At 39.2% G+C, this 27002-nt stretch overlaps 1 long non-coding RNA gene across 1 annotated transcript; it reads right to left on the minus strand.

Moving 5' to 3' along the window:
• Positions 1-14465: 14465 nt before the first annotated feature.
• On the minus strand, positions 14466-24391 carry LOC139073383 (uncharacterized). The gene is made up of 4 exons (XR_011522041.1): positions 24140-24391; positions 22796-22844; positions 15889-15969; positions 14466-15504 (listed from the first exon to the last, which is right to left on the minus strand). It is a non-coding gene; the product is annotated as an uncharacterized lncRNA (long non-coding RNA).
• Between the last annotated feature and the right edge of the window lie 2611 nt (positions 24392-27002).

The following is a 27002-nucleotide window of genomic DNA, read 5'->3' on the forward strand; positions in this document are numbered from 1 at the left end:
TTATCTCCGAATAGAAACAAAGATAAAATCCCCAAAAAATTCAAGTGTAAAGAAAAAACTTCTTTATAACCAGAACCCAAAGGATTTTTAAATGCTTCTTGACAAGCTGACAATCCAGGAATGTTTGTTTACTTGTTTATTTGTTTTCAGTAAAACTGTTAAAATGTCACATGTTACAATGTGTGTAAGCATATCAACAATGTAAGTCATGTAAGAAACCAGTAAGGAAAGAGCACATATTTGTATTCTTTTACTAGCTTTCTCAAATACTAAGCTCAGAATTGCAAAAAGAACTATAAAATCTGATGCAGAATCAGACAGCTTTTAAAGCCTACTGGATTCAAACTCTGAAAGGACCATTTTATATCTATGTGCAAGATTTTATGCTAGTTTCCAATTGGCAGTCAACCGGCAGATACGAGCAGCTTACAAGCCTTTGCTAGTCACCCTAAGAAAGAGTTGTTCTCCAAGTTCAAATTTTCTGCCAACTACTGACAACAGCGCCAATTATTTTCCTTCCATATTCAATCAGTGTTTCTGGATAAGCCTGGGCCTCACTGACAGAGCTATAAATTTGCAGGTTGTAAAGATTTCATGGAGGGTCCCTGCTAGCGATGGCTCTATTTGTGACACAGACATTCTCACAGAGTTGATGGCAGTCTGGGGCTCAGGGTCCAGTTCAGTCCTTTTATACCTTATCACCAGCTTCCCTGAGCTACTCACTGTGAATTTAGGGAAGATTTAATCACAGGATTTCCAGAAATAAGATCAAGTTTAATATTTTTCTGATATTATATCAGCTTTTGGTTTCACTTCAATAATAACAATACTATTCTGAAATTTATAGCACTTTTCTACTAGGAAGCACATATATATATAATTTCAGGTATTCTTACTTATTTTCACCTCCTCTGAGACCAATAAAGAGGGAATATCTGTTTTATAAATGAAAACTGAAATAAGAAATATTAAATGCCTTGCCTTAAATCCCATGGGAAAAGGGATAAACTGATCCAAAATTCTCTTCTCTTGAATGTAGTCCTTTTGCACTTCTGTGTGTGTGTTTGTTTTAATTAATTTTCCCAAACTTCCTTAGTAACAATGAATTGTTCTCATCAGCACGAGCACTTACAGAGTGCCTCAGGCTTTACAATGCCTTTCTGTGTCTGCTTTCTCACAACAGCCAAGTGAAGGTTGAATAATATGTGTTTTACTCTGTATGATGTGGCTGTGGAGCTCAATGGAGGGAAGAGTGAGCTGGTATAAACTTGTCTTGCGAGTTTTAACGTGTATTGGAATATCTCCATAGTCTACCTCAGAACAGGAAAATGCCTATTTAGTATATAGCTTTGGAGTTTTATCAGACGTTGTGGTTTTAATAACCACTACGTGTCTGTGGAGTACATAGAGTCTTTCCAGCACAGTATCCAGAACAGTCTGTATGAAAGAAGCCTAAGACAGATTCTTGACCGTCACAGGCCTACAGTCTAACACAGGAGGAAAAGCAAACTTCAAGATAACATGCACAACTGAAATCAAAGAGCCAAATGCAGTACAGCCCAGAAATAAATGGGAATTTGGAGGAGGCAAACTTCTGTATGGACTGAAGAACAGAAGAGTTGTGGTTTAGTGAAAAGACTGTGAGGTTTGGAATCATAGTAAACCCACTTCTGACACGGTGTGTGTGACCTTCAACAAATTTACTTTAATCTCTCTAAACATCAGTGTACTCATCTGTAAAATGAGTCTACTGATAGCATTTTGCAATGAGGTTACAAGAATTCCATCCCGTAACAGTCACGTAAACTGCCTGGCATAGAGCAGAGGCTCTGTCAATAGCAGGCCTTACAACATTCCGGGAGAATGCCTGGAAACTCGCTCACCAAAAACCATATCTCAATCTGTGAGCAAACCTCAGACTGGTAAAATCCTCAGCAATATAGAAATGCAATGATCACTTTGGTTATACTAGGAGATTTTAAACAATTTTAGGTTAAGAAACAAGAAGAAATCAGTTAATTAATATAGTTGGTGTGCCACAAAGTGTTGACAGTTTTAAAAGGAGCAGCAACTTAGAGCAGAGAAGACGTTGATATCTAAGTGTCCAGAAATGCAGGAGCTGGCTGCCGAGAGGAGCCCCAGGACTGAGAATGGCTGTGTTCAGATGACAAAGAAGCTACTGAGTTGGGGTTCATTGCATTGCACGCAAAAGAATCGCTTTGGTCTATAGTCAAAGAGTACACTCAGACCCAGACAGGAAGACCCTTTCTTCCTAAGCAGACAGAAGAGCTAAGAGAACATGCTCTGTTTTATCTGAGAAGTAGAGGCTTAAATGACTCTCACAGTTTAAACTGTGCTTTTATGACTTAATGTCTATTTGGTCTTTGCTCCGAGATGTTCTCACCTTGCACGAAAAATGTAAATGCCCATCTGAGCATGGATCCACAGAATGGATACCCGGGAGGGAAGATGTGGTAGGGAGAATACTGGCCTCTCAAAGCCAGCCATGTCCAAATTCCCAGAACCTGTGAATACCTTACAGTTCATGGCAAAAGAGACTACGCAGGTGTGATTAAGTTAGGGATTTTGTGATTATCCTGGATTATCAGGTGGGCCCAGTGTAATCTGAAAGGTCCTTGTAAGAAGGAAGGAGGAGTGTCAGAGTGAGAAAGGAGATGTGACAACAGAAGCAGAGTCAGCGAAGGAGTTGTGATGATGCTATGTTGCTGGCTTTAAAGATGGAGGAAAGGGCCATGACCAAGAATACAGGGCACCTCTGGAAGTAAAGGAAGGTGACATACGGTATATCCTAGAGTCTCCAGAAGGAACCAGCCCAGCTGACACCCTGACTTTAACCCACTGAGACAGATTTTAGTCTTCTGACCTACAGAACCGTAAGATAATAAGTTTAGGTTATTTTATGGTACCGTTTGTGGCAATATGTGACAGTAGGAATAAGAAACTAATAGAGAAGGGTTCTACAAATCTAGCGTTCTGGGGATCCAGTTGTTACAAGGGAAACCTCTGACACTTTGCTGATGGCAGCCATAAGTAAGTCAGGAATGACCTGCCCCTAACCATACCTCTGAGTTTCTCATGTTTCAAGGGGCGAGGTGACGTGCAGTCTATTCCAGTTTGGAGGACAATAATGAAAACCTGTGCTGGAATAAGTCTACTGCATTTTTAGGATTTGACTGTGCCATAGTCATCAAATTGTGACGCTGTGATGTGCTCCAGTCTCTGCAGTGCAGGTGGTCCAGGGAGACTCGCTCATCCAGTGTGGCCGTCAGGGGCCATCCAACAAATGGCATCCTGCTTACAGAACTTGTCTACACTCATTTCTTTTACACTAATAGTCTTCAGTGTGTATGTGCACATCATGTGTATGTGTGTGTGAATAAAGGCAGTAAAGTTATCTTAATAGTGATTATTTGCACATAATTCAACAGAATGTCACTTCAGGAATAGTTCTGTATCTTACAGTTTTTTTTTGTTTTTTTTGTTTTTTTTTTCCTTTTTCTCCCCAAAGCCCCCCGGTACATAGTTGTGTATTCTTCGTTGTAGGTCCTTCTAGTTGTGGCATGTGGGACGCTGCCTCAGCGTGATTTGATGAGCAGTGCCACGTCCCGGCCCAGGATTTGAACCAACGAAACACTGGGCCGCCTGCAGCGGAGCGCGTGAACTTAACCATTCGGCCATGGGGCCAGCCCCGGGGCCTAATAATTCTTTGTTGGGGACAGAGAGCAGGGGGAGAGCCGTCTTATGCATTGAAGGATGTTTAGCAATATCCCTGGCCTCTGCTGACTAGATAGCAGTAGCAGGCCCCCACCCCAGTTGTGACAACCGAAAATGACTCCAGACATGTCAAATTTCCTTTGGGGGGCAAAATCACTATGAGTTTGGAACCTGTTCTAATGCTATGTCTTTCAAATATCTATTGTATCAAACCCACTTTCAACAAGAGCTGAGTTGTACATAATTGAAGATTCAGATACCCACTCAAAGGGTAGATATTCTGCGCTATTGATTAAAAGAGTTTCCTATGTTTAGATCCTAGACAATCAGATGAAAGAGCTGGCATTTTGTTATAAAAGAATAAATAAATAAAGGAACTTGTTTATTCTTATCAGTCCCTGCTTGAGTTCTAGTCTCTTCCTCACCCCACAGTGAAGTCATTTGTCCCTCTTATGTAGGCTAAGTCACCTCAGCTTCCAGGTTCCTATGACACTTACCTTGTAGTCTAGACCAATGAACAGGCTTTTACTTTCTTTCTGAAGAAATTTTGCTTAGGATTCCGAAGCTAAACACAGCATAACATTTATCTACACTGCTGAAAATATTAACTCATTGAATAGATTTATGTGTTATTTTCCATTTGAAAGCTAGAAGTCAGCTTTGCAAAGCAACTTTTAGAAGATACTAAGTCTTATTTCTGACTATCATAAGCCAAAAGATTGAACTGCTTCCCAATTCTCTGCTGGTCCTTTTCCTCTGCCTAAAACAAACTTAATACTGTCTGTATGAGAAAAAACAAAACTCTCCCCTTGCCCCAATATCTCCTTCAATTTACTTCCTTTTCTTCCTTCTTTCATTTACTGAAACCCTTCTTGAAGGAGTAAGCTACTTTCCTGTATCCACCTTCTCAATTCCATTCACTCCCCAATCCATTTTATCTTTCATTCCTTCCAGTTTCGTGACACTGCCTCACAACTAAATCCCTCAGCTAAAAACTGCAATGGCCTATTTTCAGACTCCATTTTATTCAACCTCTGCTACTATTATCTTCCTGTCATCTGTGAAACTTTCTCCTTTCTTGGATTCTAGAAAACTATTCTATCCTCTTTTGTCTACTTCTCTAAATATTCATGTTTGGTCTCTTTCATTAATTCTTACTCCTCTTTACACATCTTAAATGCTATCCATCAGTTTTCCACCCTTGGTCTTTTGGGATTTTTTTCACATGCGTGAGAATTCTGGCTTATCTCATACACTTCATTTCACCAACACCAACCTCATCCACTCCACCACCTCCAAAAGCAGTGAACAATGAAATCACACGGAAAAAAATCTTTGTTCCTCCTTCTCTTATCTGCACTCACAATGTGGCTTAATGGTATCGTGTTTGCCTAAAGTAGAAACGTTTGAGGTTTCTCTTTTTATTATGATTCTTATCTCTTCCACAACCATCACACACAATTAGCCATCAAGTCCTATTTCAAAATTCCCTATTCTTTCCTTTTCATTTGCATTGCCTTGACACAGATCTCTGCTGTCTCTTGCCTAGACTATGACAAGAGTATTGTTACTTACCATTTAACCATAAGATGATCTTTCTAAATATAAATATTATCTTGTCAATTCCCTACATGCCATCCCTCTTTCACGTTTTGTTACCTGGTCCAAAACATTTTATCATGCTACATAAGGGTTTGCACAATCAGCTTCTAACATGTCTCTTCAATCTCATAGTGTAGTGTTCCCTGTAATGCAACCCAGGCTCTGGCCTCTGTCTCTTCCCTCTGTTTGAAATGCCCTTCCTTTTCTGTCTTTTTCAGGAAATTTTCAACTTTTAATTCAAGAACTTAAATGTTAACTACTCAATGACTACTCTCCTCTTCCTTACAAAATCTTAATTATTCTTCCTTTGTACTTCCATTATGTTTTGCCCATCCTCTTTTATTACTTTGTACGGTAAGCATTGTCGTATTGTTTGACTGGGTCATTTCTCTCAATAGATTGTGAGGTCCTTGAAGGTTACTTTGACTCTTTCTGCTTAATGTAGTATCCAATAATATTAGTCCCTCAATAAATATTTGTTGAATAAACGCACAGATATTATCATCATTATAAAGTAAACTATTTTTTTTCCTATTTGCTCTGTCAGAAGGGCATGGATCTAATTTAACTAAAATGCAACCAAATTGTTTAGCCATGTGTTTAGAACATGACAAACTAGGACAGAGTCAACTTTTCCCACCCACACAAATTCTATTAGTAATTGAGAACAAGAGTTGAAATAAATTTATAATTCATTCTATAAGAGTATAGGCTTTGGAGCATAGACGCTTCCTTTCTGTGGAATTAGGGGTACATATAGATCAATAAATGCAGGAAAATTCTTACCTTGTTCTTAATTGACTTCTCAGAAAGATAAAATGTTATAACAATGTTCAACAAGAGAAGTGATATACTTAATGTTCTTATTCCTTATGAAAAATATGAGATTGAAATACCAAGTCTTGTAAACTGGTAAAATTTGATATCTAAACAAATAATGGGTTTCTAATTTTTGTTAAAGGTTATCTTTTTTGAAAGTGTGACAAACTCTCCTTCAAAACCATAACTCAGAGACAGGTGCTTTGTCTTATTCATTTTTAAAGGTCAGAGCTGATCAAGGTGCATGGAACATATGAGGGGCTTAATGAATGTTTATTGAGTCCATAAACAAAGGAAAGAGAAGTGAAAGTACTTACACTTTATATAGAAATAAATATGTATCTTTCAAATTAGAGTGTCAACATTTTTGGTCCCCAAAGATTTTGCCAGGTAGCTTTTTTCTCTTTAACTTATTTTGCAATGATTCACTCAAAAAATATTGAGTCCACATTATGCTAGGTGAAATAAGCCCATTAAAAACAAATACTGTATGATTCCACTTATACGAGGTACCTAAAGTAGTCAAAACATAGTGACAGTAGAATGGTGGTTGCAGGGGTTGGGGAGAGGGGGAAGTGGGGAGTTAGTGCTTAATGGGTATAGAGTTTCACTTTTACAAGATGAAGAGAGTCCTGGAGATGCATTTTGGTGATGATAGCACATCATAAATGTGTTTAATACCACTGAATTGTACACTTAAAAATGGTTAAGATGGTAACTCAATGTTTGTGTATTTTACTGTAATAAAAAAAAACTGGGAAAAAATGGAGTCCTTCTACATTTAGGTACTTGTATGTACTTAGCTTTGGGAAAACAAAAATGACCAGGACATAATCCTAGTCTTCAAAAAACTCACCTAAACTAGTAAGAGAAAGAAAAGAAGATTAGTGCCTGGAATATGGAGCATTTTCTAATGTGTTCTAGAGAACGTTAGCCTCTGAGATGCTACCCCCAAAATAGTGGCCCATGGCCTGAGAATGAGAGCAGGAAATGGTCAGTACTTCATCTTAGAGATTCATGGTGACCATAGTCAATTAAAGTCTCTGAGGCAACACGCAGCAAGAAAATATGTTTAACCCCAAAATTCTCAGGCTTATTTGATGAAAATACTTCTTTGCATAACACCTATTAATATACCAGCTTCACAGAGTACATTTTGGAAAGTGATCAAATAGCATTAAAAAGTTCTATCCAACAAGAGATCTCATGAAAGTAAAGAGGAGAAAAACAGAGGAGGGGCTTCTAACTCTGCCTGGTGGAGGTGGGGGCAGAGGTTGGGGGGCTGGACAAGACACTCTATAGTGGAAAATTCCATGTGAAATTCCAGGATGAGAAAAACCCACATGCATTAAGTCTGAAGAAATAACTCATACAGTCATCAAGATAAGTTGTGCTTCCATAATTCCTAGTTTATATTCATTATTAACCTCTAGGCATAGCTTTTAGCTTTTGAAACTAAGAACTATCACTTTGTATGAGAATGTGGGAAGACCTGGAATATAGTTTCAATTCCACCTAGAGCTAGCGTAGATCTTCTCTGATAACCCTCACAAACCAGTTCTTATCAGTGTACCTTTGTCCTGTCTCTGAGAAGTGAACCCTCATAAGTCAAGCTTAGGGACTTAAATCCTATTTTATCCCTTGTGTCTCTGAAACCTGTCATGGTAACATGACTGCTTCTAATGATATGCCTTCCTTGGTGCTTTCTATCTAAATTCTGCCCTAGTGTCTGCTGTCCAGCCCCATGCAAGCTCAAACTCTGCCACTTGCATATGGATGTCTCTACCTGCCTGGATAGAGGTTTAGTTCTCATTTGCACATAAACTCTTGCTTTGCTTTGTTCCATTTATGGATGATGATACTTTGATGTTTGTGGTTCTCCCCAAAGCACAGAAGAATTTGGTATCTTGTTTTCTGTCATGGAAGGTCCAGGTTGAGAACAACTCAGAGCCTCTATTACTGGCATCCATCCCAGCTCCCAGTTCTCACCCCTCTATCCATTCAGCAGGCTCATAAATGCAATCCGCTTTCTTTTACCTTTTAATACTACTCATACCAAATAGTTCAACGAGTTCTTTGTCGCACTCACATTAGATGGGAAGAGGGACACTGTCTTCCAAGCCTGTCTTTCTTCACCGAATTCCGAGAACATATCTTCTCTGTTTTTCTAGGGTTTTATTGCTAACCGCTATGCCATACTTTGTATAGGCCATGTGCACACCTTCTTAGAGAATAATCATATTTTATATACCCTGAAACAAAATCTATGTAAACTAGTATAAATTACTGATGTTTTCAACAACTAGACCAATGGCAATAGAAGCAAACAGATTATCAAGAAAATATTATCAAATCAAAGGTGGATTAATATTAAATCGTTTACTTCAATGGATGTTTGTAAAGTCTGAGTGTTCAGAAAGACCACAGAACATTTCCTGTAAAAGTTAAAGGAAAAAAATTAAACCAAGCTACTTTAAGTGCTGATGCGTGTGTCATGAATATAACTATTGTCTCTCCATCTGTGTGCACCTTCGTATGAAGCAAGATTAAAATCTGGAGAAAGATATTTTATCCTGTGTGGTACAGAGTTCAGAATTTATCCCTCTGTTATCTAAACTCAGAAGAGCTTACCCACGATTGTTTCATGTGAGGCTGGATTTTCATAAGGGACAGGAGCAACTAGAAGGCTTGGATGTAACAAAATTTCTTCTCTAAAAGTCACGACTTTAGCAAACCAATGATTTTAAATCTCCTATTCCTGGAAGATATCTTAGTCATTATGTGGCACATTGCAGAATGCTCACAGCATCCAGTTAAATCCAGTCATTTGTCTTTGGGCACTCAGGGTTAAATGATTCTATAATTGCTGATTTTCAAATATCGCAGTGCTGAACAGAACTAATTTATCTGGACCAGTTCTTCTAAGGGACAGAATTTATAGATTTTATATACCAGGTCATCTGACGAAAGGACGAATTCGATAAGCAGTCAGTTCATGACAAAGAATTATAAAAACCAATGGCTGTAAAGAGTAAGATCAGATGGAAGTGAAGATCATCACAATCATCCTGAAGGTCCGGGACATCAAAGAGGAGAGCTATGTAATGGGAGGGGGGATGGAGAAGCAGTCACACTGACAAGCGAGATAGTATAGCGCATTACCAAGTGATTAAGAGGCAGAAATGTCTTTAGTGTTCTCAAAAGTGTAAATACTAGATTGAAAATTAGATTTAGGAACAGGTTATTTAGGAATATTTATTAATGAAAATGCTCTGAAGTTGAGATAATTCATGTTAAGATTGATTTGCAGATGCAAATCAGCATGTGAAAACTCTAGAAGACCTTCCACAGCGGGGTTCACAGACTCATAAGACTCCCGCCAGGGAGCCGAGGAACAGCCTAGAATGAAATGCGAGCTCGCCAGTCACGAGGGTTCCCCGTGATTCACAGGATCTGTCTTTGTACTTCACACGCACCTCAGTCCAAAATAACATGTTGAATGTAATCCCAAATTTAGATAATTTCTCTATTTCCCTTGAAAATGGAATGAATAGGGGGTGAACACTCTCAAAAGGATACATTTCAAGGTCTGAATATAGAATATAAATAGAATACAGGTAGAATATAAATCTGTCTGACCAGTTTTATCTTAGAAATAGACTAATGTGAAAAAATTTTAACAGCTTAGTAACGGATCCCCTACTGTTCTGCCCCTCAAGGAGTTTTCCTTGAAGCAACAAAGGTATCTATTCATTTGAACACTCCCCCAAATTCAAGCTATAAGAGCTCTTTTTGGGTAAAACTTCTCACCTATTTCCCTCTAAGTTCATAATGTAAGATGTTTGGCCAATGCCAAGAAGCTCTAGGAGATCAGGCATTTCAGTTTGTTAAATTCTTGCATACGTAATACTAGAAATATGGCAATAGCATTATTAGAGTAATTTTGCCAAGACGTCTTCCAAGTCATGACATTTATTTCTAAGATGAGGGTGGGAGAAAATAGTTTAGTGAAACTAAAGTCGTAAAAGGTGCTACTATTCATATGTCAAATGAGACAGCTTTTTAAGGTTTGTAAACGATTGAGAGATAACCATATAGTTCTGCCTTGAAAACTATGTACAGTGATGCTTAAAAAAAAAAGAAACGCAATTACTTTATTGTCAACTAGAGTTATAGGGTGGCAGAGTGGGTAGCAGTGTTGATTAGTATTTGCTAGCACAGCTGTTTAGGGAATTTCCCTCACCCACTATGCCATTTTATGAAGGATATTTTAAAAATTAATAGGATTAATTCAGCTAAGCAAATAGTAGATAGTAATTAATAATGATGATAATAGCAACAACTTGTTAAAGGATTAAAACAAAACTCCCTGGTGTGCAAATACAGCTCTGGTTCCTGTCCATCTCTGACCACTCCTGACCACAAGCCTGTGCTCCTGTTACCTGACCTTGCACTCTGCTTTATGGCCTCTGCATCCACGTGGTCACTTGCCTTGGCCACCTGTGCCCTCCTTCATTGCCTGCCACACCCAGGACCAGTTATCTCCTTACTGGATCCTCCTTGATGCCCCCAGGCAGAGGCAGTTCCTACTTCCTCCAGGCTCCCACAGCATAATGTATCATAAATCCTTGGATAAATTTGTATAATGATTGCATCACTATTCTCTCAATAATTCTAGCTAAAATCATCTGCGTCATTTTTTCACATTTCTTCCTTTTCTTCATTTATCTCTTATACCCAATTTAATTTTTCATGCAGTCCTGCATTCAGCCAATATTTACTGATTATAATGCCTTCATGTTCTGAGATCTGTGCCGTCCTCCACCCGGGGTCAGACTACACTTCTTACAGTGAACACACTCATAGCTCCCTCTCCGTCCTCACTGCCTCTATACTACTCCCTCACTTTCCAGGAATCCACAAGTCCAGTCATCACTTTCTTAAAATAGATTTGCTGGCATTTCAATTTTCAAAAATGTCTAGTTCTTTCTTATTCTCTAAAAAGACACAAAATTCCTCAGCATAGCACAGAAGGCTGTTGATGATAAGGTCCTGAGTGGCGTACCTTCCAAACCCAGTCCTAATCTGTCCGCTCACTGCTCCTTGAACACCCTCCACAAGTTTACCCCGGGCTGCCCTGTTCTCTCTTTCACGCCATCAAAATCTTATCATTCTTCAAGACTCACCTAAATGCTGCCTCTCCCGTGAAGCCTCTCTCTTCATCCACAGTCAAAATTAACCATTCCTTCTTCCTTGTGCTCACGGTGCTTTATCACTTCCTTTTCTCCAATGCACTTTCCCAGCCTTGTATCCCGTTACCTGATAAATAAAATTTAAAAAATAAAATAGGTCTATGTGCCAAACCACCTTCCTCTTTCCAATTAAGTATTGTGTTGAATAAAAATGTGCTAAAAATGGTTACTGTGAATAGCAACAAGATCTTTAATCATTCTAAAAGTTTAAAAGATCAGATTCTTCAATAATTACAATAAAACAGAAGAGATTAAATGAAACTTTCAACGCTAATGTGTGTCAGATAAGAATTGGCATTTAATGTACATAGGAGATGCTCTTTCAACAGGGCAGACAGCCTCGTTCCTAAGAGAGATTCCTAACTTTGGGCAGATAGATAAAGATAGAAATAGAGAGATTCATATATATACTATTATTCATCTATATGTATATTTTATATATGTGTGTGTATATACAAATATTCAGATCCCAAACATGTAATTCATTCCTTCTGGAAAATCCACACCCACCTCATCTCATGCCTATTCATGAAATCAATTTAGAGCTGGGAGAATGGAAAGAAATATTCTTGACTGCAGGGTAGCTTTCCTGACTATCTGACTCTGGCGACTAAGACAACCTTGATGTTCCCCTCCACTTGGCTAAACTTTAGACAGGTTCTTCCTGACTTCCCGTCCCTTAGATCATTTACTTTGGAACACATGCGAGTGTAAATTCTTTCTCTGCCCCTTTGAGATGAAATCTTCTTCAGCCTCTCGCCAGTTTCATAACTCAGGAACATCCTTCTCAAGGACCTGGAGCCCTCCTGGTGAAATGTGATCACCAAGAAAGACAGAGCCTCTGTCTCCTAGTCTCTGCGGGAGGGTAGGAGCCTAACTTAGACAAGTGCCAATTAGCAAACACAGATGGCCTAATCACACCGACAAGCTCCGCCATAACAACCTCCAGTACTTTTCCATTAGCTCGCCCCAGTGCTTAAGAACTCTCTGCCTTTTGTTTCAGCAGAGTTGAGTTCAGTCTCTCTCCTTTATTTCAATAGTCTTGACCCCTATTGCAATAATCTTGAATAAAGTCTTCCCTGCCTGTTTAACATGTCTGGTACAATTTTTCTTTGACATGACAAGCTGAGCAAGATAGTACACTGCTGCCGCCCATTTAAGTGAGGCAAGTTTCAGTATGTCATTCTCTATCATCCTTTGACGAGAGCTAAACTGGGATGACAGGTTGTTAATATTCCCCACCTCTATGATCCTATGATCTCATGCAAAGGGTAAATGGGAGAACAGGAATCCTACTTATTCCTTCTGGGGGCTAAATTCAATTGAAGAGATAGTCTTAAATAAATAAATGGAAATTTCTTCTGAAAGAATTAGTTATGTTCCTCTTCTCCCCTCTAACTTTACACAGTAGAGTCCAGCTATAAATATAAGCATCCATTTCTTATGTTGATACTGTAATAACTGTTCATATCCAGGTTCTTTGATTAAAGTGAGTTTGATTTTTCTCTTGACTGGTTTTTACAGTTTAGGGAAGAGAATGACACAATTAACTTATCTAGACAGCGTAGCTTTGTGACTTTTTAGCCTGTCCTTGTATCTACAAAATAAAGTAAGTACAAAAACCGTCTGAGGCTGCCCTTGAACAAGTCATGAAGCCACACTTCTAAAATGTATTTTTCCAACCACCACATTAGAATATTTTAGTCCATTTTCTTCCAACGTTTACTGTATCAAAGAGTAAATAGTAAGTTATGAGAGCAGGCATGTCAATACTAATTACCAGCAATTTGTAGGAGTGCAGGGATAAAACCAACAAAGAGATGGAGACAAAATATATTCAGAGTGACATTCACAAATTCACAAAAGACAGGTTCTGTTAATCATTTTATGAAATGTATTTGACTCAGGTACACTGTCCTCTTTTAAATCATTCTTTGAATGGCTCTCCCTTTGGACATTTCAGGATAATTTAGCTACAAAGCATACGTACAAAGGTGACAATTTGTGATTTATTGCTTATGGTGCAAAGAAGGTAAAATATAAAGAAAAGTTAGTCATTCCAGTTTGGCAAGTAATCCACAAAATATTTCCTATACTTCTCATCTGAAATACAAATTTAAGTGGGGCTAGAAATGGGATTCCAGATTGGATTAGGATTTTAAAATTTTAATTGTATTTCTTTTGAATTTGAGGTACAGTTCTCATGACAGGCCTTTTATCTTCTCAGAGTTCAGTGCTAAAGACCCATGCCCAATTCAGGTAAGTGCAATTTTGAAAATATAAACCAAAAGAAAAAAGAATTGTATGCCAAAATACTAACAATGACTATCTCTGGGTAGTGAGGTAATAGGAAATTTTATATTTCTTTCTTTTTATTAATATTCCTTTCTAATTTTCCTGTATTAAATATGGATCGATTGTTCAATAAAAAGCTAAACATGCTAAAATAATGTAGCAAAGTGTTATTCATCAAAAAACTTATGAACATCTTCTAAAAATTATAGAATTCCTTTAAATTGTCAGCTTCCATTCATTAATATATGAATCATCTTGGTTAAAGCTGCTTTTTATACTAGATTCCCAAAGTCACATTATTTTCTACAGAAAACAAGGTAATGGAGCGTTTTGAGACATACTGCTCAGACATTAGCTTGAGTTGTGCAAAATGGGGGTGATTTTCAAGATATGAACTAAAGACTCAAAGGCGGCTTAAAATCTCACAATGGTTCTCCATTGTGCCCAGAATGAAATCAAACAGTCCTCACGTGGACCCACAGATTGTGGGTATTGTAATAATGATAATAAAAACAGGTGCTAACATTCATTGAACACTCTGTTTCACAGGTTATGCTAAGTGCTTTGCAAGAATTAACTCATTTAGTCTTGAAAACTGCCCTCTGCTGTAGGTATTATTACCTGCCTTTTTCAGATACAGACTCAAGCCAGAGGGCTCCAGGTGCTCCCGTATCATTTGTCTGCCAGGATGAGATTATCATGGTTCAATAACAATTTTTATTCTCTCCATGACTTGCCAACTCTGGACCATGGTTACAGAATGAGGAACAAAAGGTGGGCTCTTAGAAAAAGTTTTCTTATGAAAAAGAACTCTCTGCTAACAGATGCATTTAAGACTATCCAAGATTTATACTTAAAACTTAAATGTTCTGAAAATACTTGGGGCTAACAGGCTATTGATCTTGTCAATTTATTAACAGGAATACGTTAAATTGCATACTATTTCACAGTTCACAAATCACTGTCATATGTATTTATTCATTTACTCCTCACATCAACTACATGAGACAGGAATTATTTTACAACTGAGAAAACCAAAACTTACAAATTGAGTGATTTCCCAATGGTTATACAACAGAAAAGCATGAGGACATTCAAATGCACATTCTTCCAAGCTCTGTTGATGTTTTCACTCTGTTTTAATATTAACATTTCCCTCTAATTCACTATATTATTATCAGTAACCAAGGAACAAAACAATTAGAGTTTGGGAAAGGAGAAATAGTGCTCATTAGATGGCTCTACTTGTCAAAAGTGAACCAATGGCATCCTGTCCCAATCGTACTCAAGCAGCCATCGCCTCCCCCACTCTCCCATCGATTCACGTCCCGACAGGGCTGTGGAAACTGGAGAAGTCACACAAATGCCCAGTGAACAAGGCAGAAGTCAAGTCCCCCAGGGCAGCTCCTCCTCAAATACTGAACCAAGCATGGCATCCATGATGGGGGAATTCAGTTACCTTTCTTTATTATTCATATTCTAAGAATAAAAGCTTGTGGCATCTTTAGACTAAAGCTCCAACGATGCATTTTCAATCACAAACTGCAGGTTTCCCTTTGTCTGTTGGGTCTAAACACTCAGTGTGATGCTGACCACCAAAGAAAGCCATTTGGGGAATAGCTGGGCAGCAGTGAAGCGGAGAGTGAGGCTGGAGTGACATTTCAGCAGCTTCCTCACAGCAATCTCTCCGTAAGGCTTTTACTGCCTTAGGTCAAGGCCTGTCCAAATCCAGGTCACCGGAGCCTCCTAAGTGCCGGCTGGACCGAGCTCTGAGTCTTCACGTGCATCACTCACAAAGCAGCTACAGCAAAGTACAGTCAGAGGAAGATTTCATTAGTTCTCACCACCTATACGCAATGCACTCAAAGGCACCAGAAAGTATAATTTTATAACTGGTAGAAGATGCAAATATTAAATAAATGCAGCATGTGCCCTAAGGAATTTTAAAGGCACTATAAAAGGAGAACCTCTCAGTTCTTTCTTGGATCATGTAAGACCTCTGTTCATCTGGATCTTGGCTGCTTTTCTGACTTCCTTGCCCAACACTCCTCAACCCCACACTCTGGCTGAATGAATATTCTTTTAGTTTCCACTTTCTTTCTTGTCACTTCCCTTGCACAACTTGTACAGTGCAAATACATCTTACGAGTTAGCTCTTTTATGAAATTCTCATTTATGGACTTACCATTTTCCATTCCACATGGAAAAAACTCTCAACCTTCTTTTATTCCTCCATATCTCCTAGGACAAACTTCTCTTACAGCACCTGTCATATGAAATCATCATGATTTATTTACACATTTGTAAGCATCCCACTAAATGATAAGTTCCTCGCTCATGTGATATTCATTTTTGTAGCTCCAAGGCCTAGGAAAGTGCCTCACATTGAATGGAACTGGTTGAAATGAAACAATGAATAAATAAATCACACACACACAATTTATCACTTTAGAGGTTAAAACACAGATCTGAAGGCAAAATTGCTTAGGATCAAAACCTAGCACTACCACTTAGTAGCTCTGTGATCTTCAACTAGTTACTTCACCTCTCTGTGCCTGAGTTCCCTCGTCCATAAAATGGGCTATTGTGTGATTTCAATGAGTAATACCAAGAAATAGAAAAGCACTTAAAACACAACCAGGCACACTATAACACCTTGACAAATGTTACCTAACATCATCATCGTATTCCCATGACATGGCAGTGCAACGCAGTGGCCAAGATTTTGAGGTATGCAATATCATAAGTCCTGAATTCCAATCACGCTTCTCCACTTACTAATTATGTCACCTTGGGCAGTTTCCTTAAGTTCTCTCTACTTTGGTTTTCTGGTCTCCAAAAAAGGGATGATAATAGTGCTTGCATCATAAAACATTTTGGAAAGTTAGAATTAAATTATGCATGTAATTAACAGAGAGTCTGGCACATGGTGAATGCTCTATAAAAGTAAGCCACTCACTACTGTGTTGTGTTTTTTTTATCTTAAGTCAATATCAGTATAAAATCTCTTGGGTTGCCCCAAGACAGTCACAGTCATCCACCTGGCTCTTGTCTTTGTGCCTTGTTAGCTTTGGGAGGGCAGAATAAAGTCACTGAAGAAGTAGAAAATGTGTCACACTTTGGACATAAAGCAAGACAAGTTTATGCCCCTCCAGGTTTTAGTTCTCCAGGAAATAGGACATGCCATTTGCTACCTTTGAACAGGTGAGAGTATAGTTATTTGTGCCAGCCCTGGGCCTGCTTGCTCTTAGGTCTATTTCCAAACTTTCCTGCTGCACTCTATATGACATGGGTAAGGGGAGCGGAAAACTGGGCCTTGCGATGGAGAGGCACTGGTGAGAGATTGGTGAGTGAAGAAAAAGGAAAAGAGAAGCCAGGGTATTTCTCCTCTGCCTCCTCCTCCTCCCTTGGGCATCTTCAGGTCTCCTTCCAGTTGCCCCTAAAGAGGCCCATCGTAGTCCCAGTCTCTTTTGGGGTGACCATGGTACCAAGTCACAGCACCCTCTTTCTTTATCTCTCCAGCCTGGGGTAGTGGCAGTTGTTGCTCATTTCTGGCTTTCCTTGTAGTTCCATATATAACTTTCAGCTCAACACATCACTGGTGTAACCAATTCCCTGTGTGTCTTCCCCTGTGGTTTCTGTTTCCCTAGCTAATCCCTGATTGATCTCGTGATCTTTATCTCTTCCCTCTCTGCCTGTCATCTGATTGGTTGAGAAAGTGCCTGGTTAGCTTTCTCCCTTCACACATACATACATGCACTCCCATTCACTGTGGTGCTGTCTCCTGTTACAGAAACAAAGGCAGACTTCTGTGGTCTGGAACAAACTGGTCAAGTGGGCTGATTCTGAGGTGACATCTAACACAGTGGGAAATATTTTGCCCCTTTACCACCTACAGGGAACAATGTCTGGAGACATTTTTGGTTGTTACAATGTGGGGGGTGGGAGGGGAGGGATGGGAGATGCTATTGGCATCCACTGGGTAGAGGGCAGCACAAGACAGACCTCCCACAAAAAAGAATTCTCAGGCCCAAAGTGTCAATAGTCAATTGAGAAACTCTGATCCAATGATACAAAACTCCACACTTTCATGCTACTAGATGCTCGCTGTAGCTTCTGAGCTACTACAGGTCAAGCAACTGCTTAGGACTTAAAGCTGTTGATGGTGATGACATAGTGAAGACCTTGCCCATACTTGTGAGTTTGTACACAGTCAGTATACAGTATACAGTATAGCAGGTACAGTTTGTATTGATTGATTTGCATAAACTTGACTTTTACTGCAGATTTCTTTGGTCGACACGCTACTGAGAAGACAAAGGAGCAATATGTATCAAAAGACAGTGAATTTTCAGCTAAGGCGTTTTGTGTTAAATAATTTTTTTCTGAACGTACTACTTGATTTTACCAGCCAGCAGCGTGTGCAACAAATGGTAGATTTTTCATAAGATACTTTTAAAAAAAGTAATTTGGTCCTATATGTTCTACTAGAATATCTGTAATATTTTCCTTCACAAGGGGGGAGCTGGCCAATCAGCTCTCAACCACATTTTCTCTCCCCTGTTGTGTATTGAATCATCCGTTTTCTTCCCAGGGTGGTATCGTGTAGACTAGGGCCTGGGGCGGGGCCCCCTAAACTGCACACCACCAGCTGTGAGGCCTTAAATGACTACTTTCTCTGTTAAGATCTCAGGTTCCTCATGGGACAAATGAGAAAGTTGAGCTAGTTAAAAGCTTCCTTCCTATCATAAAACTTTATTCAATTACACATCTTCAACACTTTAAGTAACATGTTATGTATTGGCTCTTTAGGGAGCAAAATTTATACAAATGTGATGAAAGTTTCCATCCAGGCCTGGTTCATTCAGCAGGCAAGCCTTAACAACTACAAGTGAGGCAAGGAATGTTACTAGACTCATGCTCCATCCTCCTAATCCTGTGAAAATGTGTTTAAGTGTGTCTCTGAGGGGTGACAAAGGACAGACCTGTCTTAAACAGACCCAAATCACTGGTGCGCCTACAACTTGGACGAGAATGGACTTTCGCCACGTGGCATTGACTGATTTTCAAAGAATACTCACTTCCTCAATCACCCAGGGATTTCCTCTTCTCTGTCTACTGAGGAGAAATGAAAAAATATATAAATCTAGTCCTCTTCATAAAAGAACAGCCAAAAGAGGCATGGGCAGCTATACTTCCCTGCATGTAAAAAAGAGGCTGATTTTTGTTTTTAAAGAATCAGCTTCCCCTTAGAAGGAAAAGCCTTAGGGAAGCCTCTCCTTTACTGGTTGAAGCTTCTGAAAACAGCTCCTGAAAGATGCGTCAGCCTGTCTCAGCTAGAGCCCCACAGGTGACCACCTTTCTTGATGCCCCGACCACGCTCCCTGCTTCTAGGGTCTTGCCTGTCTGTCTACTCCTATAATAATCTCAATGAGTAGAGATTATGTCTTAATTCTGCTCTCCTTGAAGCCTCCACCACATCATCCCTCCTCCTTAAATATTACATCAGCAGGCAGCGTAAGGTAAAACCCTAACTTTTGAAAAGCTGCAGCAAAATCCACAGATTTGATTCCCGAGATATTTGTGTCCCCAGATGCTCTTTGCTTTCTTGGTGCAGCCCCACAGAACTGTGGCAGGGGAGGAGTTAGAACCAGCGTCTGAGCCATCAGAGACTCTGCGATGGCTCAAAGAAGAAAAAGGTTGGAACAAAAGTGTTAACTTTTTGGTGGCATGTTAATAAGGTGGTTCGTCCCTGTCACTTTAAAAAAGCCTAGACACATTTTTCTCTCTGACTCCTCTTTCTTTTCCCTCTCCTCCTTCATCATCCTCCTCCACATCTAAAGATGAAGGTTACTATTAAGCATCACATTAACAGTTGTCAGATCAATCATGATTTCCTCTGAGTTATGTTACACAGGGCAACATGCTTTGTCAGAAATCAAAGAGAGGACAGTGCCAAAAGTGGATGAGCTAATGTAAAATCACTTACAGGGGCACTCTAGAGACAGAAACGCGTTTAATATTTAATGTAGTCATTAACCTAAGAATGAGAGGAGGGTGGTAATGGGTGATCTACTCCCTCTGCCTACGGGACAGGGTACTGAAGGGAGCTGTCCCTTCTGGGATCAGATTCACACAAGTTTAAAATCCATAAAGTGGGTCACAGGTGAAGGGAATTGGAAGAGTCTCAGGTCTCCCAGATGTATTGTTTTAAGAGCACAGTTGTGCTCCCTAGCCACGCCTGGAGTTGACCCCACTGCAGGAACTAGAAGCCGTGTTGATTGAATTGCTCAATTAGTTTGTTATGGCAATAGACATGCTGTCCCCAACACATATGGCCAAACCACAGCAAATAATCAATTATTAAAGGAAACTCTCTCCAAGAAGCATTAATCCATCAGGATACTGAAGGGTTTGTTTTTGTCTCTATTTAGATTTGGTTATCATTGGAGGCATTTGTCTGCTTGAAGGCCACCCCAAGCTGTCCCTAAGAGCCTGAATGTCAAAACCAATTGAAAATGAAAAGGGGAAAAAATACAGGAAAATTCTATAGTAGTGAAGGCATCTGAAAAAGAACTTCTTCTACATGTGAAAATTATCGTGTTGTAGAGAATATTCTGTTTATGCAGCATAAATGGCCGTGTATTCTTTACATGCACTTTTAAACAGGTTCACCCTAAGCAAGTAAGGCGACTATCATCGCTTTATATCAGCCCCAGCATTACTTCTTGATGAGATACAACTTACACTAAACCCACACCTGTTGTTTTATTTAACTGTATTTTTGCTATTGAGTATTTTCTTCTTTGGTGTAAAGTTCCTGGCGTCTCTGAGAATTACACCCCACCAAGAAGCCCATTATGATATTCTCATGCACATGAAACACCTCCGTCTCTACCAACCCAGCCACCACCATTTTTTTTCCCACGAGTTTGAATTTGAACCCTTTCATCCTGTGGAGTTTCTAAAATGCTCCCTCATGAGAAATGATTTCTGAGTCTGGGTGGAAGCTCCAGGTAGGCTGTGTATCACAGACTCGGGCGGCAGATACAGCCCTCCACAGACAGTGTGCCGAGACCACCTGGCGCAGTGAAGCATTGCCCAGACTTCTATGCCTACAAGATCTTTCTGAGTTAGGGACAAATTTTTCATATAGTTTTTAAATGAAACTTATTCAAAAAAATTTTACTGTGTCAAAGCTGGTTTGATTGAGAACACCAACCGCGGCAATAAACAACTATTATCATCTACTTTTGGTTCAAGCTGGCAAATATCTTTCAAGGAAAAAAAAGTTCTGTGCATTCATCTGGATTACCTGAAAGAGCCCACAATTACAAGTAAGGACTTTTCAACTGAAAAGAGAAGATACTGTTAATTCTTATGAAACTCCTTGGTGGAATCAACTCTATTCTGGCCTGGAAGCTTCTCTGGAAGAACACAGGGGAGGAGGCAGCAAGAACTTAGTTGCCAAAAGACCACTTTAAAGTATTTATTAATTGAGCTGTTTATACTTCTCCTCACTTTCTCCCTCCTCTCTGAAGAATCGAGACCATCTGTTGTCCAAGATGCTGAAGCGTCCCACATGCCACAACTGAGGACCCACGAGATACACAACTATGACCGGGGGGCTTTGGGGAGAAGAAAATGGCAAGGGCACCTGGCGGAAGGAAAACTCAAATCCATTCATTTCATTATCACAGGCCTTAAAATGCTGTGCAGGATGTGACCTAGATTCTCCACTTGTAGAAATTTCTCCTAAAGAAAAAAATCAAAAAATATGCAAAGTTATATATAAAAATATGTTTGATACAGCACCGTTTATAACAATAAAATATCATGAGGGCAATAAATATATATATGAAAGAATTTGTGTGTGTGTGTGTGTATGTGAGGAAGATTGGCTCTGAGCTAATGGCTGTTGCCAATCTTCCTCTTTTTGCTGAGGAAGAGTGTTGCTGAGCTAACATCTGTGCCCATCTTCCTCTGTTTTATGTGGGATGCTGCCACAGCATGGCTTGACAAGCAGTGCTAGGTCTGCACCCAGGATCCTAGCCTGCCAACCCCAGGCCACTGAAGTGTTGCACGTGAACTTAACCATTATGCCACTGGGCCAGCCCCTAAAAGAATATTTGATGATATGCTGCTCAAGGTATTCTCTGGGCCTTGGTGGTCTTCAAGACTTCCCCCCACCCCCCAACCTGCCACTTACTTTTATCCCTCACCCAACACATTCTTGACCTGGTCAGTTGATTCACACCACAGAATCCCGGAAGGGACAAGATGAAAGGTGGGAGTTACCTCTGACGGTGACTAAGGAATGCGCTCTAAACTAAACTGGTTGGAGTCTACAATTAGAAGCAGTTAGACCTCGTAGAATTCTCGTCTCTTCGTATTTACATGACTGCCTCTCTTTCTACCTCAGCTGAAGACTTGCGGTTTCACTCTGGAGAGACATTTTGTGCTAAGGATTACTAGACTCAGTGGTACTAGAGAAATTGTATTGAAAAGAGGGGGACTAAAGAAAATGAGATGTCAGCGACAGGCTTCGTTCACCCTAGCAGATGGTGGAGGATTTCTCTCTAACGATCCAAGAGAAAAGCCACACAGCTACTAGCTGTTTAGGGGACCACAACAAAACGTCCCATCTGGATCACCCATCGCACAGTGAAGCCTACCAATTGGGAAGTCCAACTCACGTAAGGGTACAAATCAGCTTTTTAGCTCCATAGTCCATCTTCCTCTACTTTATATGTGATATGTGGGATACCTACCACAACATGGCTTGCCAAGCGGTGCCATGTCTGCACCCGGGATCCAAACCAGTGAACCCCAGGTCACTGAAGTGGAACGTGCGCACTTTACCACTGTGCCACTGGGCCAGCCCCTCTTTTTTTTTTTTTAAAGATTGGCACCTGAGCTAACAACTGTTGCCGATCTTCTTTTTGTTTTTTCTGCTTTTTCTCCCCAAATCCCCCCGTACATAGCTGTATATTTTTTTCAGTTGTTGGTCCTTCCAGTTGTGGAACAATTCTCTTTTAATAATACATTTTCAATACTTTATTTTTTTAAAAAAATATTTGTTTTGAACTTACTTGTGTGTAGAAGACACAATCTGGGTGGGAATGCAAACTGGTGCAGCCACTATGGAAAACAGTATGGAGAATTCTCAAAAAATTAAAAGTCAAAATACCATGTAACCCAGCTATTCCACTACTGGGTATTTACCCAAAGAACTTGAAATCAACAATTCAAAGAGACTTATGCACCCCTATACAATGTTCATTGCAGCATTATTCACAATAGCCAAGACGCAGAAGCAACCCAAGTGCCCATTGACTGATGAGTGGATAAAGAAGATGTGGTATGTATATATATATACATATATATATTCCACAATGGAATATTACTCAGTCATAAAAAAGACAAAAACCATCCCATTTGCAATAACATGGATGGAACTTGAGGGTATTATGTTAAGTGACATAAGCTAGACAGAGAAAGACAAACACCGTATGATTTCCATATGTGGAAGATAAACAAATACACAGACAAAGAGATCAGACTAGTTTTCACTGGAGAGGAAAGGGGTTGTAGGGTGGGCATAAGGGGTAAAGGGGCACATATGTATGGTGACAGACAAATAATAATGTACAACTGAAATTTCACAGTTATAAACTATTATGAGCTCAATAAAAAAAAATTTTTAAATAAAAAGACATAATCTGTGCTAGACCCTCAAGTGAATTTTACCAAAGACAAGACACAGAGACTGTCTGTGACAACTTTACTAAGAATTAGAGTAAAAAAGTCACCTAAAACTACACATGGAAGAGATTGACAATGAGAACTACCTTATGAACATTAGAAAATAACCTGGATTCTTAAATATTGAAAACTATGAGGTGAGAAGAGTAGCTGAAAGAATTACTGATGTCTTAACTGAGAAAGAGTCCAAATAGAGCTAATTTCATATATCTGAAATAGCTGTCATAGGGGAGATGAAATAAACACATTCTGCATGTTTTAGAGCACCAAACTGGGAACAATGGAGTGGGGGTAGAGGAAAGATACAGGAGGGAGACTTGGGCTCATAATAAGAAAGGATATAAAAATCTGAAATTGGCTGTCCTTTGAAAAAATGAGAACCACCATGTTGGAAGAGTTCAATAGAGCACAAAGAACATTTTCAAAAATGCTGTAGAGGGAATTCTTGCTTAGGGAGTGAGGTTTCAAACTAAGTAAACTCCAAATTTCTATGCTTCTCTAGGATTCCACTTATGTTACAGATCACAAGCACAGCCAAAGTTCAAAAGAAAAAGAGAATTCCATCAAATGGTCAACTCAACAAAAAGAAAACAATTATACCAGTTATAGTCATAACATTGGGGAATAAAAGGGAAGAAAGGAATCAAATAGGCAAATATACCAGCACATACCTAAACTGTTAGAATATTTCCTTTTACATCTAATTGTTTCAATTTTTAACGCAGCCATATTAAATTATAAGGGAAACAATTTCTTCTTACCCTGAAGGAAAAAAAGCAAAGAAAAGATATGTTACTTAAAAATATTGGACTGAAATGCTAGTTAAAGATATTGAACTGTAGAAAGATGAGCTACCTACTGAATCAATAACAGCATTTTACTTAGGACCTTGGGGGTGTTTGCTGCTTTGTTGAGTGGCCAATTCCATTCTCTTTAACCTGTGACAGGTGAAAGCACTGGACGCTGGAGCAGAATTACTGCTCAATTCATCAATGATGCTTATTGAGCACTTACCAGTGAATGAGACCTAGGAAAAGACTTCTTGATGCTAAGCTATTCAGGTGGAAGAATCTAGTAAACACATTCTTTTTACATCTTCTGAACTTGTATTCTTTCCTGAGCAACTCTTTATGACACCTGGTCATAGAAACAGTGCACAAAGACAGGGGAACGTTGAATTAGAAATTACTTTACAGCTTTAAAAATTGTCATTACATTTAGCCAGTAAATTTGACGGGCCACTAAGTGCAGGGGACGTCTAACATAGATCTTATCCATTTGTGAAGTGGGGTATGTAGCCATGGGTAAATTGGTCTTAATCAACAGAAATATGTGAAATAATCATTTAAAAATGGATTTAGGACATTTAAACTGACTAGTGGATCATAATATTAAAAGAAATGTGCAAGTAAGAACAACCTCTCATCTTTAGTTAGAGTGAGCAATGATTAGGTTAAAATGGAAAGCTTCAGAGTTTTTGGTGTGTACTTGGGGATGAAACCTGGATGAGCTATCAGCCCACAGCTGTTGTTAAGGAAATTTCCATGATACGTTTGGACTCACGTTTGAAATTGCTGGTGACTTTGAATGCTGTTAATGTAGCCAAAGTCCTCTGCTCACTGACCTTTCACAGCATTTTGCCATCTTGATCAGCTCATGACCAAAGGATCTTATGAAAAATTTTTTTACAGTATGGTCTATTTATTGAGTTATAGAAGAAACATGGCAGTACCAATACTGTTGCTAAGTGATGAGTAGCATATATAATAAATAAAGTAAATAGATAAAGTAAAAAAAAGTAAATAAAGTAAAAAAAGTAAAATAAAGTAAAAAATAAATAATAAAGTAATAAAGTAAATATAGTAAAGTAAATAAAGAAATAAAGTAAAACTAAAAGTAAGTACAGTAAAACAAAGTAAAAAAAGAAATAAAGTAAAAAATAGGTATCTGAGATACTAGATTTTTCACAATCTGGGAATCTGAAGTTATAGACAACTTCAACATTTTACGAATTAAAGCTACTTTTAATATTGTTCAGTCTTTGTTCTTTTGTTACAGGCTAACTTCTTTACCTTGTGGAGAAACATGAAGCCAGCATTGCAGAGGAACCACAGGAACCAAATCCTTAATAATTATACTGTAAATATGCGTGCCCGTCTCTCAAAGACGCCAAGCAGTATTTGTGTTAGTTTGCTCAGTGATCGCAAACGAGAAGCAGCATCTGCCAATCTTACGTTTCAAGGTTTACATCACAGGTGGAAGGCGTGCGTAATCTGTGGGAAACTACATAAATTCAATTGTTCTCACAAACGAAAAACATTTTTATGCTGTGAAAGGAATCCTTTTTCTGAAACTCGTGCTACAGTTTTCCCAGGTATTTTCTTGTGTTGTGGTTTACTCTTGCCTCAAAAATAAAACCCAAAGAAGCAGAAGAAAAGCAGTTTATGTTCGTGGGTGACATTTACCCTATATGACAGTGCTCCTTTCACTAAGATTGCAAGCAGCCTTCACAGCGTTAGATCGATATGGAAACTAATTCAAATGTTTTTGTGGTTGAAGTCAAAAAGTCAAGTTTAGTGATACAAATAAAACAATGAACTCTAATTCTATGCAAAGAGAAGATATATGCTAATAGGAGCACGTCCCATCCCATAGTATGTGGTATGTATAATTTGTACCGTTGAGTGCATGATCAAACTACTTTCATTTGTTGATTTAAGTAAACTGTTCATGGTTCTTAGTTATTCATATGTCATGCAAAATAAAGATGAGATAAACTGGTCATTGCTCTGACTTCTCAAATAGGTAGGAAAGTTTACAATCCTAAACCATGGAAGGAAGCTCTATGAGAGAGGAGAGGTGGAGGAGATGGAAGAACCTGCCCTCAGTGATAGTGCAGAAAAAGGTTGCTGTCCTTGTTTTCTGTGCATGGCTGCAAAGGGCCTATAAAATAAAGAGTTGAAAGCTTTTTTTACAACCCAGTAAAGGAACCATGAGTCATTGCAGAAAGCTAGATTCTTATGAGATCAGAACAATGTGCCTTTGCAGCAGATGAGGTCAACAAAGTCTTTAGTGTTGGAAATAATCAGAAAATACTATCTTTCTTTACATCAAGCTGTGGTTCATCCGTATCTAAACAGTTGTGTTAGTTCTGATTGCCACTCTCAAAAAAGGCATGGTGAAACTAGAGACTGCCTACCAGAAAGAAAAGCAGGGGGGCAGAGCATGGAAAATTGAAAATGAGGCTGAATCATGGGGTAGGAAAAAAAGTGGGAATTCTGCTGACCTTCATGTCAGTAGAACTTTCCCAGACGGAAACCTCTTGCCCTGTCAGCCACTTCTGCTGAAAGATTCTCCAAAATGCCTGTTGTTCACCCTTATTTTTCATCCCCTCCAGAGAGGAAGTATAATAAGTGGTCTAACAGTCGTCAGATGTGTCTGGTTGCACATGGCCAGAGACACCAATCTCTCCTGGCCCCACCTCCGTCCCTCCATCAGCTCTTACTCCTCCAGCTTCATCATTGCTTCACGCAG

Source organism: Equus przewalskii, chromosome 9 (genome assembly GCF_037783145.1).
Source record: "Equus przewalskii isolate Varuska chromosome 9, EquPr2, whole genome shotgun sequence".
Lineage (NCBI taxonomy): Eukaryota > Metazoa > Chordata > Mammalia > Perissodactyla > Equidae > Equus > Equus przewalskii.